This window comes from Vigna radiata, unplaced genomic scaffold (genome assembly GCF_000741045.1).
Source record: "Vigna radiata var. radiata cultivar VC1973A unplaced genomic scaffold, Vradiata_ver6 scaffold_23, whole genome shotgun sequence".
In the NCBI taxonomy this organism is placed as follows: domain Eukaryota; kingdom Viridiplantae; phylum Streptophyta; class Magnoliopsida; order Fabales; family Fabaceae; genus Vigna; species Vigna radiata.
The window spans coordinates 1,359,850-1,373,988 of NW_014541837.1; the positions used below are offsets into that span (position 1 = coordinate 1,359,850).

A 14,139-nucleotide genomic window follows, 5' to 3' on the forward strand; every position below is an offset into this window, starting at 1 on the left:
TAAACATCCTCACTTTTGTTCTTAAGCATTGCATAACATTCATAAGTTTCAGATATTCGAAAGCAATTCCGTGTTCGTTGGGAGACGACTTAGGGTTACTTTAGCCCTATCTACTTTCTTGAATACTACTAGGCAATACTGAAGTTTCCTTGAAAAGTAGTATTAATTTGATAGCTTCAACGACAGCTTATCACGACTACCTTGGCATCTCTCAGATGAAACAACACATTTTTCACCATTTTCAAACCAAAGATCTTGGCAAACTCCGGTACCTTTTGGGTGTTGAAGTAGCACAATCCAATGATGGTATTGTCATATCTCAGAGGAAGTATGCGTTAGACATCTTGGAAGAAATAGGGTTAATGAATTGTAAGTCTGTTGAGACACCTATGGATCATAACATCAACCTCCTACCAAATCAGGGGGAGCCTTTCTCAGATCCTGAACGTTACAGAAGATTAGTTGGTAAATTAAACTATCTTACTGTTACACGTCCTGACATTTCCTTCACAGTTAGTGTGGTGAGTCAATTCCTTAGGGATGCAGTTGTTCGCATACTGAAGTATATTAAAAGATCACCTGGAAAACATTTGCTATATGGTCCTAAAAACGATACAAAAATCGTTTGTTATTCAGATGCTGATTGGGCCGGTTCCCCTTCTGATAGGAGGTCTACTTCTGGATATTGTGTCTCTATTGGTGACAACCTGATATCTTGGAAAAGTACGAAGCAAAGTGTTGTGGCTAGGTCTAGCGCAGAAGCAGAATATAGAGTTATGGCATCAGCTACTTGTGAGCTTATATGGCTTAAACAATTACTCAATGAATTGAAATTTGGAGATATCACTCACATGACACTTATATGTGATAATCAAGTTGCTCTTAATATTAGCGCTAACCCTGTCTTCCATGAGAGAACCAAGCACATTGAAGTTGATTGCCATTTTATTAAAGAAAACATCATATCCGGAGATATCAAGACTGAGTTCGTTAACTCAAGCAACCAGTTGGCAGACATATTCACTAAGTCCTTGCGAGGACCTAGAATCACTAGTGCAGATAGGGGAAACGACAGCGGTTGTTTTCGCCCTTTGGCAGCGGTTCTCGAACCGCGACATATTAAGCCGCGGTAAAAAGTCTGAGACTTTATGCCGCGGTTGTAACCGCGGTAAAAAAGATGGGGAATAGACCGTGGTTCCTAACAGAACCGCGACCTAAACCCCTGTTTTTTTAAAAAAAGAATCGTAGCATTATATGCCACGGTTCGAACCGCGGTAAAAAGTCAGGAATAGACCGCGGTTCGTACCACAACCGCGACCTAAACCTTATTTTTTAATAAAAAAAAAAGTCTAGACAATATACCTAATGATTCCTATGATGGAATCCTGACAACTTTCTAATTCCAAAAACGGCTAATAACTAAGGAGTGAGATAATAAAAGATAAGATCTTGACCATTAAAGGGACAAAAATATTGAAAATTACATATGCCTTTAAATATTGAAAATTACATGTCCGTAATAAATTAAAGGATTCTACTGCCTCAGTAAAATGACATAGCCTATTAACAACCATGATAGAATTTTCCTATTCTACGGCAAGCTCGCAAGGTCCAACCATGTCAAATTCCTCACTGTAAAATGATATTTATTTAAGATAATGCAGCAGAATTATTAAACAAAAAAAATCTTGTAAAATTAGTAATTTCTTAACATTATTTGCAACTATATACTTATTTCATCATAACATCAAATCAAATTTTATATATATATATATATATATATATATATATATATATATATATATATATATATATCAAATTTCTAAGAATTCATATAAGCAAACTATAAAATGTATCACAACAATCAGCAGAAAACTGTAATCACTTCAAGCAAATTAAATCTTAAAAAGAAAACATTAATGAAAATAAAATCATAAAAAAAGAAATTACATCACAAGGTGCTGCATTTCAACAATGAAAAATGGTTGGTTCAGTAACAAAAGGATTGATTCATTCTCATGAAAATAACAAGTGCAAACATGCAAAGTTTATAGTAACTCTATTTGTCCTTCACATTATTTATCCTTGTGTTGTGACTGCAGTGGTTTTATAATTATCACAACTATCTAAGTTAGTTTTCGAGATTAATATGACTCTAATACATGGTTTTTTTTAAGAGGTTAATATTATATAAATGTGATATGAGTCTAAAAAATTGATATTACTTTTAATCTAATTTTAATCTAAAACTTTAAGATATTAGATTTATGGGTTCTCAAAATATCCACCAAGCCCTTCACTTATCAAACTCAAGATCCTAGAAGCCAACTTCTTCACTTCAACTGAAAACGATCCAACACATTCTCTGCTAAAGATGAACAACACTACTATGGAAGACAAATCATTTAAATATTTACACAACTATACATTTAGCACTTGAACTCCACGTGTTTGAAACAACCCTATATATACTAGTAACTAGTTGATTGAATAAAACTTTTTAATTTGAATGCAGCAAAAGCAATTCTTCAACTCAAATAAGATAAGACAATTTTTCATTAGAACGAGTCAAAACAGTTTTTCTTCCTTTTCTTTTCTTTTTTTTTTCAAGAAAAAGTACAACTTTTATAATTACCCACTTTCATTTACCTGTATCTAGTTGGATTTTCAGGTCAGTGGTGTTGCCACTGTTCCAAAGGATGACATGGGTGCCTAAAAATATCTCTCCACAGATGAACCTTTTCAGTTGCATAATTGACATTGCTAGTAAACATCTTGCATGTCTTGGAAGGATCATTTGAACACAGTTTATGCTTTTCCTCTGCTGGCATCTCAAATAACTCTTTGAAAACACATCTTGCTTCGTTCATTACATTCTCGGAAATTCCATGATTGATAACCTGCTCTAATCATACATAACTTTCTGTTAAACATTACCATATAACATGTTGAATACTCTATAAATGTTTAGCTTCTACATAGGAGAATTCTTAATGTTTACCAAAAATAATATTATAGTAGTAATAAAAAAATCATTATCTGAACCTGGAAGAATCCAAACTCCTCAAAAGCCTTGATAATTTTCTGAATTGTGTTGATTCTATCACCATTTTCTGCTTCCTTGAGATCAATCACAGAAATATTGCTGCCAAAGGGGATTTTGAGATCTCCTGGTCTTGATTCTGGAGGGCATATGTAGTCTCTGGGAGAGATTCATGATTGAATCAACTTGATAGAAGTTTATCCATCTGAGATAGTTTCTTGCTTCATAAATTGCTTAACCGTGTAGAAGCACATAATCACTTTCCACCATAGAATCACTTTCCACCCAGAATTCAAGCTCAAATTAACAACCTTCCTTTGCATTCTTTCTCTCTTTCTTTTCTTTTCTTCACTTTCCTCCCTTCTTCATCCTAACTCATTTCATCTTCTCCCTATGAAAGGATTCACAAACACCACCCTTGTTGCACCATCCACCACCATGCCTTCTTAGCTTCGACCATCATTCACAATCTAAGAAGCCCTCACAAATTTAGGTAAGTGACCACAAAAGATTCATTATTTTCCTGCCTTACAACTTATGGCATCATCCATTGCCACCTTCTTCAACAAGTTCCTTTATATCCTCATCCTCTTCGTCCACCTTGGCTGCTTCATCTTCACCACCACCGCCGGAGGAAAAAAAGCGCCACCATCAAAGACCCAAAAAATTCAAAACCCACAAAGCCCTGTCCTCTTCTTGGCATTTCATCAAACACCTTCTTTCCACAAACTCCTACAAAACCCCCAAAACAACGCTGGTCAGTCTCTAAAAATCGCCAAGGTCAACAGCAGCACGTTCTCGTCGACGTTGTCATCCCGCCGCAGCTTCATCCACGAGGTTGAGGGCTCGGGAGCGGGTTGGACTGGGTCCTAGGCCAGCGGCTCCACCACTGGCACGGGCCACACCAATCAATCCACGAAAAACACCAGATAATCTGAGAAACCAAAAAAAAGGGAGAGAAACAGGATAACAACTAAAGTAATGTAGATCTGAGAAAGGGTATAACAACACTAAAATTGGGGATGGGGATCTAGATTAGAACCCTAGGAGTTGTTATCGAGAAGTTGCTTCAGTCCCAACAGCCACCGCTTGCTCTTCACTCCGACGCACTCGCAGGCGAGGTGGAAGCCAGACTCGCAGGCGAGGTGGAAGCCGCACTCGCAGTTGTCGCACACGACGAGGTGGTGGTGGCTACCGACGGCGGCAGGGCAGGGCTTAAAGCAGGTAGCGCAAGGAGCGAGATTGGATCGTAAAGACAACGACAACGATATGGAACCAGCGATGTGGAAGAAGAACACCGCGAGAAGAGGCAACGCGACAACACTATAGAGGTGGCAACGAAGCGGTGACCCTGTAGCGGTGACCCTGTAGCGGCGACGATAACAGAGCGGCAGCGATAACGGAACGACGACGATGAAGGAGAGGTTGGATGCAACGGAGGAGTTCGCGGGAGCATAGGAAGAAGAAGAGAATAGTCCAAAGTAGGGTAATTTCCTTCGTGGGGGTGAAGATAAAGAACTGATACTGCCTCAAGTGTGCTGGCAACCGCTGTCGATCGTCGCTCTAATGGAAACAATAGAGCATTACGCCTCGGTGCGACCATTAACCGAGGTAATTGGATTTTTATGCCGCGGTTCAAAAGGAACCACGACCTATAAGTTTGTTTAAATTGCAAAAATGCCACCGCGCTCTATAAGTTTGTTTAAATTGGAACATATGATTTGTATGCTCCAGCTTGAGGGGGAGTGTTAGAGATATTATATTTAGTTTATATTTATCTCTTATCTTTAGTTAGTTTATTTATATTTCTTATTTAGTTTGTTTATATTTCTTATTTGTATTTTGGGCTTAGCCCATATTTCTTCTATTATAAATAAAGGACCCTATGTATATATTCAACACAAGGGAGATTTCCCCTCATCTCTTTCACTATTTCATAGAGGCCATCTTGGGGTTTCAAGAGGTAGACGAAGTGGTCAAGCATGGACTCAAAGAACCTCAGAAAGACGACTCAGAAGCTGTGAAAAAGAAGTACAAAAAAGACCGACGTCTTGATTCCAAAGCGAGGATGCTACTACATCAGTGCATCTCTCCGACCATGTTTCAGAAAATCTCAAAAGCTGCAACCGCGAAAGAAGTATGGGACATCCTTCAAGATACGTACGGTAACTCCGACAAGGTCAAAAAGGTGCATCTGCAGTCCCTACAACGTCAATATGAGCTCCTTGTTATGGGTACGGAAGAAACAGTGACGGAATATGTGGGAAGAATTCAAGCCCTTGTCAACGATATGAGAGCTTGCAGGAAGAACATTAAGGACAAAAAGATATTAGAGAAGATTCTGCGTACTCTGACACCACAATACGATCATATTGTGATCACCATTGAAGAATGCAAAGACTTAAAGGCAATGAAGATTGAGGAGTTGCAAAACTAGCTCGTTGCACATGAGCAGAGGCTGCTGGACAGGAAGAATGTTGAAAAGGCTGCAATGCAAACGACAAGTCAAGCACTGCAGGCAAGATCGAAACAGAGCTTCAGGACTCGTGGTATAGGTTGTGGGAGATCACGCGGAGGAGGTGGTCGCAACGGAGGGAGAAGTTGGAAATCTTTCAAACAAAATGGTAAAGAAGATGGAGATGAACACTAGGAAGGAGGTAATCGTGGTGGTAAAACTTCAAGAGGAAGAGGCAGAAAAGGAATTGACAAACGTAATATCCAGTCCTTTACGTGTAGAAAGTACGGCCATTACTCCTCAGAGTGCTAGCATAACGATTCCACCAAGAAAAACAAGAACGACGATGTTGCCAACTTAGCACAAGACACCTGCGAATATGATTCAAAATATGTTGTGTTGATGGGCGTCGCGAGTGATATTCGAAAAAGGGGTAGGATGATTCGTCAGAAGAAAATGAAGATCGTTGCGATGATTACGTGTTGATATCAGAAACAACACAGCATGCAGAAACACGTAACAACAAAAGTGGACACGTGTCGCAAGCAAAGGAAATGCAACATGCAGAGATGAATACAAATGCTGAATATAATACGTTGCTGTGTAACAAAATTGTTAGTGCAGAAGACGATAAGTGTTGGTATCTGGACACCAGGTGCTCCAATCATATGACCGGTAGAAGGGAATGGCTCGTTGATCTTGATCCAAGAAAGAAAAGCAGTGTAAGGTTCGCCGATGATAGCACCGTGACGACAGAGGGAGTTGGTAGAGTTCTGATCTCATGCAAGAATGGAGGAGTAGCATACATGAATGATGTTCTATTCGTTCCTACGATGAAGAGCAATTTGTTAAGTCTCGACCAGCTTCTTAAAAAGGGTTATACCATGGACATGCATGAGAAAATTATAGAAATCTACGATAGTAGAAGACGGTTGGTGATCAAAGACCCTCTGGCTAAAAATAGAACTTTTAAGGTGAACTTAAATATTGTTGCTATACAGTGCTTATCCTCTATGAATGTTAAGGAAAAGAATTGGAGATGGCATTACAGGTTCGGACATTTAAACTTCAAGAGTTTAAATCTACTAAGCAGCAAAGAATTGGTTAAAGGTATACCTTTGATAAGCGCTCCAGAGAAGATCTACGAAGGATGTGCAATGGGCAAGCAAACTATATCAAGGTTCAAAAAGACAACACCCAAATGTGCCAAACAACATCTGGAAGTTGTATATTCAAATGTTTATGGTCCTTTTGAGACAGCGACACTTGGAGGTAATAAATACTTCCTTCTTTTTGTTGATGAATGGAGTAGAAAATCATGGGTTTATTTGTTAAAAGAGAAAAGAGAAGTGTTCTCACATTTTGTTAAATTTTGTGCTCTTGTTGAACGACAATGGAGTATGCGGGTAAAGATCTTCAGAACCGATGGAGGAGGAGAATTTAATTCTGGAGATATGAATAACTTCTGTGATGAGAAAGGAATCTCGCACGAGGTCATAGCACCTTATACTCCTCAACATAATGGATTATGCGAGAGAAGAAATAGGACGCTGGTGGAGATGACAAAATGCTTACTCAAAGGGAAGAACGTATCGCACAATCTGTGGGGAGAGGCTATCTCCACAGTAGCGTATCTGTTAAACAGGTGTCCGACGAAAGCTTTGTTAGATTGCACTCCAGAAGAGGCATGGACAGGGATAAAACCATCGGTGGCTAACTTGAAGATCTTTGGATCAGTGTGTTTTAGACACATACCAGATGAGAAGAGAAGAAAGCTTGCAGATAAAAGTGAAACCTACATACTGGTTGGTTATCACTCAACTGGGGCATACAAGTTATACAACCCAAAGAAAAATGAGATTGTGATTACTCGAGACGTTCTTGTAGATGAATTGGCTACGTTTAACTGGGGAGATGCAGAATCAAGTTCAACTGGTAAGAGCATTGTGTCGAGTTGGCTTGAAGACAAGAAATTCGAAGGTGATAAGGAGGCATTAGCTTATAAGAATGCAGACAACAAAAGGTCATGCAAAACCAGATTTCCATCAACACGGCTTGCTGGACATGAGGTGTTTACTGACAACGAGATTACAGATTCAGGTGAAATAGTACATTGTGTTTTTCTTGCAGATGCTGAGATGCTGTCATGGGAACGTGCCATTAAAATCAAAGAATGGAAGGATGCAATGGTAGAAGAGCTGAAAGCGATTGAGAAAAATGGAACGTGGACAATGATGGAACTACCTAAACACAAACAAGCAATCGAGGTTAAATGGATATTCAAAAAAAAAAATTCAAACCCGATGGTAGCAGTGCTAAATTCGTAAAAAAGGGTGAAGTATTGAAAGTGTTCAAATTGAACAAAGCCTTGTATGGACTAAGACAAGCTCCGCGAGCTTGGAATGCACATATTAATGCTTGGCTGATAAAGAATGGTTTTTAGAAGTGCACGGTCGAATTTGGGGTATACGTGAAGCAGTCAGTACAGCAAGGTACTCTACTTATTTGTCTGTATGTTTATGATTTATTGATAACAGGTAGCAAGGCTGAAGCAATTGATGAATTCAAGACAAAAATGAAAGGAGATTTCGAGATGACAGATCTTGGTAGCCTAGGATATTTTCTTGGTTTGGAATTTCTACGAACACATGAAGGGATGTTTCTGAATCAGAAGAGATACATTGGTGAAATTCTAAAACGTTTTTGCATGGAAAGCTGCAACAACGTGAGCACACCTATGATAGCCAATATCAAGCTGGATCTCCAACCTAATGACGAGAAGGTAGACACTACTTTGTTCAAGCAGATAGTTGGATCACTCAGGTGTGTGTGTAATAGCAGACCCGATATTTGCTATAGTGTTGGATTGATTAGCAGGTTTATGGGAGACCCCAGACAAACGCACCTTTCCACCGCCAAACACATTTTATGTTATCTAAAGGGAACAATAGAGTATGGTCTATTCTATTCTAGGAGATTTGAAGGAATAATTGGAAATTTAGAAGCATGGAGTGACTATGATTGGAGTGGAGACCAAACGGATAGGAGAAGCACCTTCGAATATGTATTCATATACATGGGCTCAACATTTAGTTGGTGTTCTAACAAAAAAAGTGTCGTAGCTTTGTCATTTTGCGAGGCAGAGTACATCACATTTTCTGAAACGGAGTGCCAGAGCGCATGGCTTGAATCATTGTTGGAAGAATTAACAATTGAGTGTTGTATACCAATTCAGCTTTGGGTAGATAACAAATCTGCTATAAACTTAGCCAAAAATCCTGTATCACATGGCAAGAGTAAACATATTGAGACAAGATTCCACTACTTGAGAGAGCAAATCAACAAACAGAAGCTTGAGATGGTGTATTGTTCAACTGAAGATCAAACTGCTGATATCTTCACCAAGACTCTTCGCCAAACTCGTTTCGAAAAACTTAGAGATAAACTTGGAGTTAAAGACTTCAACAGTTTCATTTTATAAGGGGTGTGTTTAGTATTCTTTAAAATGTAACTGATATAACTGTGTCAACTGTTTTCATATAAGCAGTTTGACTCTTTCTTCTTTTGTACCTTTATATACATTGCTTGTTTACCTTTCACGAGAGTTAATAAGAATTACCTTTTCATTACCTCTTTTCATATTCTCTGTCCATACACCTATTGTGCTATCAGAGGTCGTCAACTACGGCTTACCCTCCGGTCTTCTTCCCAACACCACCGTCATGGGATACACCGTGAACCGGATCACTGGGGAGTTTACGGTCAAGCCCGGTGGTGCGTGCAAAATCACGCTCCCGCCTACGTTGCCACCTACTCCGACATCATCTCCGAAAAAATTGTGCAGGGAAAAATCACGGAACTTGACTTAATTAGGGTTCGCACGTTCTTCAAGTGGGGTCGATCACCGGAATCTGCTCCTCCAACGTCTTTGAGGTCGGAATGGTAACAACGAAGTATCCATCGAAGAATTTCGATGATAGCCCCGCATGCGAGGGTCAACACTCTTCTTCATGATAGCCCCCGCGTGCGATGATAGCGCAGCGTGTGTGGCCATGAAAACAAATTACTTTGTTGGACTCTATTATATAATGAGTCTGATTAGTTGCTTGTAGTGGATGTGCTCATTAGAATTGCAAGCCGACATTTCCCTTTTTTTCTGGGTTTTAGTGTAGTTTATGAGATATAGAATTTCGAATGTTATCATTAAAGTTCTGACAAATATTAGTACTGTAATTGGATTTTTGTTAATATGATTATAAGCATAACAGTTATTGTTAATGATTTTACTTGGTGTGTAAGATTTGACTATTTTTTTTATAGACTGTGTCCTCCTACCAATTATGTTTTATCTTTTCTTCCACGCGAAGATCCATGCTAAGGTTTTGCTAAGGCTGGCAAAAGCTATTGTGGTCTATTAATTATGCCTTCATTTCCTTTTTGAATTAGTTCATATTAGGCTTTGAAACAATTCCACCTTTTGACTGTTTTTACTTTTCAAAATACTGTTATCACCCTCAAAATTACAAAAAAATCCTGCTTGAACATGTCTGGTACTGTATTAATGTAGAAAATTTGAATTTGAATTTTTTATAAATTTTTGGTATATTGTCGATTTGTTTCATGTTTGATCTTATATTGTGAAAACTAATTCGTGTACATTTAATAGAGTTAAATGGACATTTGCCTTATGTGACATTTGCCAAGTAAGAACATCAAATTTCTGTGTCTCTAGTTTTATGATTCCTTAAATAATTCGATGACCTAATTTTATGCTAATAGACATGCTAATAATGATGTTATATATACATGCCCCAGTTGAACCTATTAAACACTGGACAAGTCTTCTTTTATTTCTTGAAGACGACGTATCAAGAGTTGATTCAACTTTCTGGTGGTGTGTGATGAGAATGTTACTTTGTATTTTCTATGTTCTTATTCTATGTAGAGACTTGTTAAACTAGGATCTTGAGCTAGGTTAACTGATGGGACCTGTTTTAGGAGAGTTAACACCTTTGCTGAAATGGGAATACAATTATATGATGGATCTGATGGATGTTGGAATTGTAAAAGCTTCAAAAATCTTGGTTATTACGGTTATTTTTTTTCATATAATTATATTAATATCATATATTTATATGTTAAAACAATTTGTTTTTGTTTATCAATTTATAATAATTTATTTTATCATTTGTAAGCATATAAAATTCCAATTTTATAATATAAAACATATAAGAAGGGTTGAAAAATTAAATAAAAGGTATATTTTATAAGACATGTTTTAATTCAATTGTAAAATGTGAATTTATACAGTAATAATATGAACAAAATTGAACAAAATCACTAATTAAAATAATAATAAATCTATGAAAATTAATTATATAATGATAAATAATCTCTTATTATTTTCTTTTCTATATATATATATTATTTTATTAGTGAATATTCAATTTATTATGAAATATTTGACTAAATTAATAATTTTCTAATTGAATAAAATTTATTTAATTGATATTAATTTTATAAGGTTGTTCATATATTATTATGTATATTATAGGAGATTATGATTTTATATCTACTTTTATGTTTTAAGAAATTAAATAATTGGTTTTATTTAAAAAAATAATTAAATAATGATAAAAGTTTTACAACTACACACATAATGGAAGAGATAGTGGACCTCATCTTCGGCTATATAAAGGTAGCTTAAAACCCTAAAGTCTCACGCCTCATTCCCTCCGCATTTGTTATGTATTCATTTTCATATTTTGGTTGGAAGAGTAAAAGCCAAAACCTCCTCTGTCAGTCGGTAAGTTTTCATAAAATACGAGCATAAGCATGTTCTTATTAAAAATATACTTGTATAAAATACTGTGTAAGTTTTGTAAATATACTTGTATAAAATACTGTGTAAGTTTTGTAATGTACTTGTATATTCCGAATATATTTTTACATCTACTTTATGTAATTGTATAAGATTTTTTTTTGTTCATTTAGTGTAAGAATTATGTTTACTTTAACAATTTTTTTCAACATATATATTTAACTACATTAACAAGTGACTTCGTTTATTCATCTCAGAAAAGAAAGTAAAACAGTCTATTTATCTCACAAATTTAGAACTTAACATTTTTAGAGATAATGTTAGTTTATACAATCAGCTGTTAGTAGAAAGATCTTATTCACAAGTTATATTTCTTATTATTTAATCTTCTGTGATTTTCTTATCAGGTAAGAAGAGATCCAACCAATGCATGCATCAAAAATCAATGGCAGCTGCTAATCAAATAAAGATTTTATCTTTCACAGCAAAAACATTACATAATCATCAGGTTAGCATATAACAACTACATTGCTCTTCAGATCTACCTGTTGTAAAACATGCAACATTATGCACATTCATAAATAATGCATTTTTGTTTTCTTAATTGTAAATATGATTTTTTTTTTAAGTTTTAGATTAATTTAGTCTCTTATCTTTAAAATCGTATAAATTTAATTCTTTTAACTAAATTTTATTAATTTTATTTAAAATTTCAAATTTATTTATCAACTAACAGAAAAAAAATTGTTAAAATGTATATATAAAATATTATAAAAATATTTAAAAATTAATATTTATTATATAGTATTTAATTATTAATAAATTCTATTAGTAATAATTAAATATATTAGAGACTAATTTTATTCCTGCATATGTGTATTAAGAAATTTGATATAAAAAAAATAAATATTGTGATACCTAAACTGTAGGTAAAAGACAACTTGAGCATATATACTTTCAATCATATCTTATATGATTTAAGTTTAAAGAAATTTTGAGTATATATTTTTGACACTTTTTAATCACATTTTTTAGGATATTTTTTTATTTTTACTGTTAGCATGATAACTTGTAATAATATTTTAAATATTTTGAATTTTATAGAATATTATTTCCCAGATGTCGTGTTTTCTTATCCAAAGTCAGCTATCTCTGACCCATGTCTACTTATGGGTGTGTTTTTTTTAATTTTTTCTTTTTAAAAAAATTAATATTGTACGGTTACAATATATTTTATTAAAGATATAAAATAATCAAGAATATCTTATTAAAGATATTGATAAACAAAAGACTAAATAATTAAGAATATCTATTTTCAGGTAAGTCTGTTTATATTATATTCTGTTTATATTTTATTCTGTTGGACTTATATCAGTTTAAGGTCCATGAGACAAAATAGAGAGCCAGGGCTAAAAGTCGGGTACTTCCAATAACACCTTCAAATCACTCTCCAATCACATTCACAAATATTCTACAGTGATCATAAATTCACTAAATGCTCAATTATGAACCGAGGTTCATCAAACCGTTCTTAACTTGAGCGTCAGAGTGCCATTGCAGGTACCTCCTCCCTCGGTCAAAACTTGAAGATCACCGAATATTCTTTCCACTTGAGCGTCAGAGTTCCATGGAATCAAAGAATGCAGGAGGGAATATTCTTTCCAATTTGCAAAGAATAAATGGAATATTTTCCTCCAACTTTCTCAAGGAATCTGCCTTGAGCGTCGTAGCGCACAAATCCTTGAAGCAATGACTGATTTCTATAAGTGGATTTAACACGTGCATGGGCAAACAGCTAAATGCAACAGGGATTAGAGTTTCCATAAAGACATGGCAATCATGACTCTTCAACCCTTGAATACTACCCTTATCAACATTAGCACATCGGGCCAAGTTTGAAGAATAGCCATCTGGCATTCTAAGCTCCTTTATCCATCGACAAACTATTTTGGCCTCGGCCAACATGAATATGGTGATGCAGACACCTGAATGTATGGAGTAAACCCATCCAAACATAGACCAAGTCTCACGTTACGAGCATCACTGGCGAAAGATGGATGTTTACGGTTGAAGTGCTTCCAGGCTTCACCGTCAGAAGGATGACGCAACACTCCTTCACTTTTGTTATCATCATGCCATGTCATGTGTTTTGCTGTTTGAATTGAAGAAAACATCCTTTGCCTCCGTCATTATCGGCAAATAGAACATGGACTTGAATGGAATTGGTTTTNTTTGCCTCCGTCCTGGATGCAATGTCTGAAATCGAGGATGGCCACAAAACTTGCATTCCACCAACGATGCATCATTTTTGCCAGTGTCGTTGTCATAGAAAAGCATACATCCATTTACACAACAATCAATCTTCTTCGATTCCAATCCCAGCTTCGAAACACATCTTTTGGCTTCATAATAATTCTTCGGCAAAGAATTGTTTGGTGGTGTTAGATCTAACACCAATTTTGTAAAGTGGTCCACCGCTTGATTGGGAACGTTCCAATTAGATTTANCAGCCATGAGTCTTATGCACACTGACAATTTTGACTCAGATGAACCTTCAAATACAGGTTGGTTTGCCTCAGCCAAGAGATTGTAAAACCTCTGAGTGCTTTCATTTGGAGACTCTTCATCACGACTNTCGTTTGGTTCTTGTTCAGCATGTCGACGAAGAGCATCGTCTACCATCTCTTGCATGTAGGTAAATATTGATCTATCTCAGATGTATGTACAATAGTATTCGAACCTGATGCAGGTCGATTTTCATGAGCAGTGGAGGTAGAAGGCATTTCTTCACCATGAAATGTCCAAACCTTGTAATTTGGC

General features: G+C 36.1%; 1 pseudogene; it reads left to right on the forward strand.

Moving 5' to 3' along the window:
• Window positions 1-9,512, forward strand: part of LOC106778574 — a 23,598-nt pseudogene extending 14,086 nt beyond the window's left edge.
• Window positions 9,513-14,139: the final 4,627 nt, after the last annotated feature.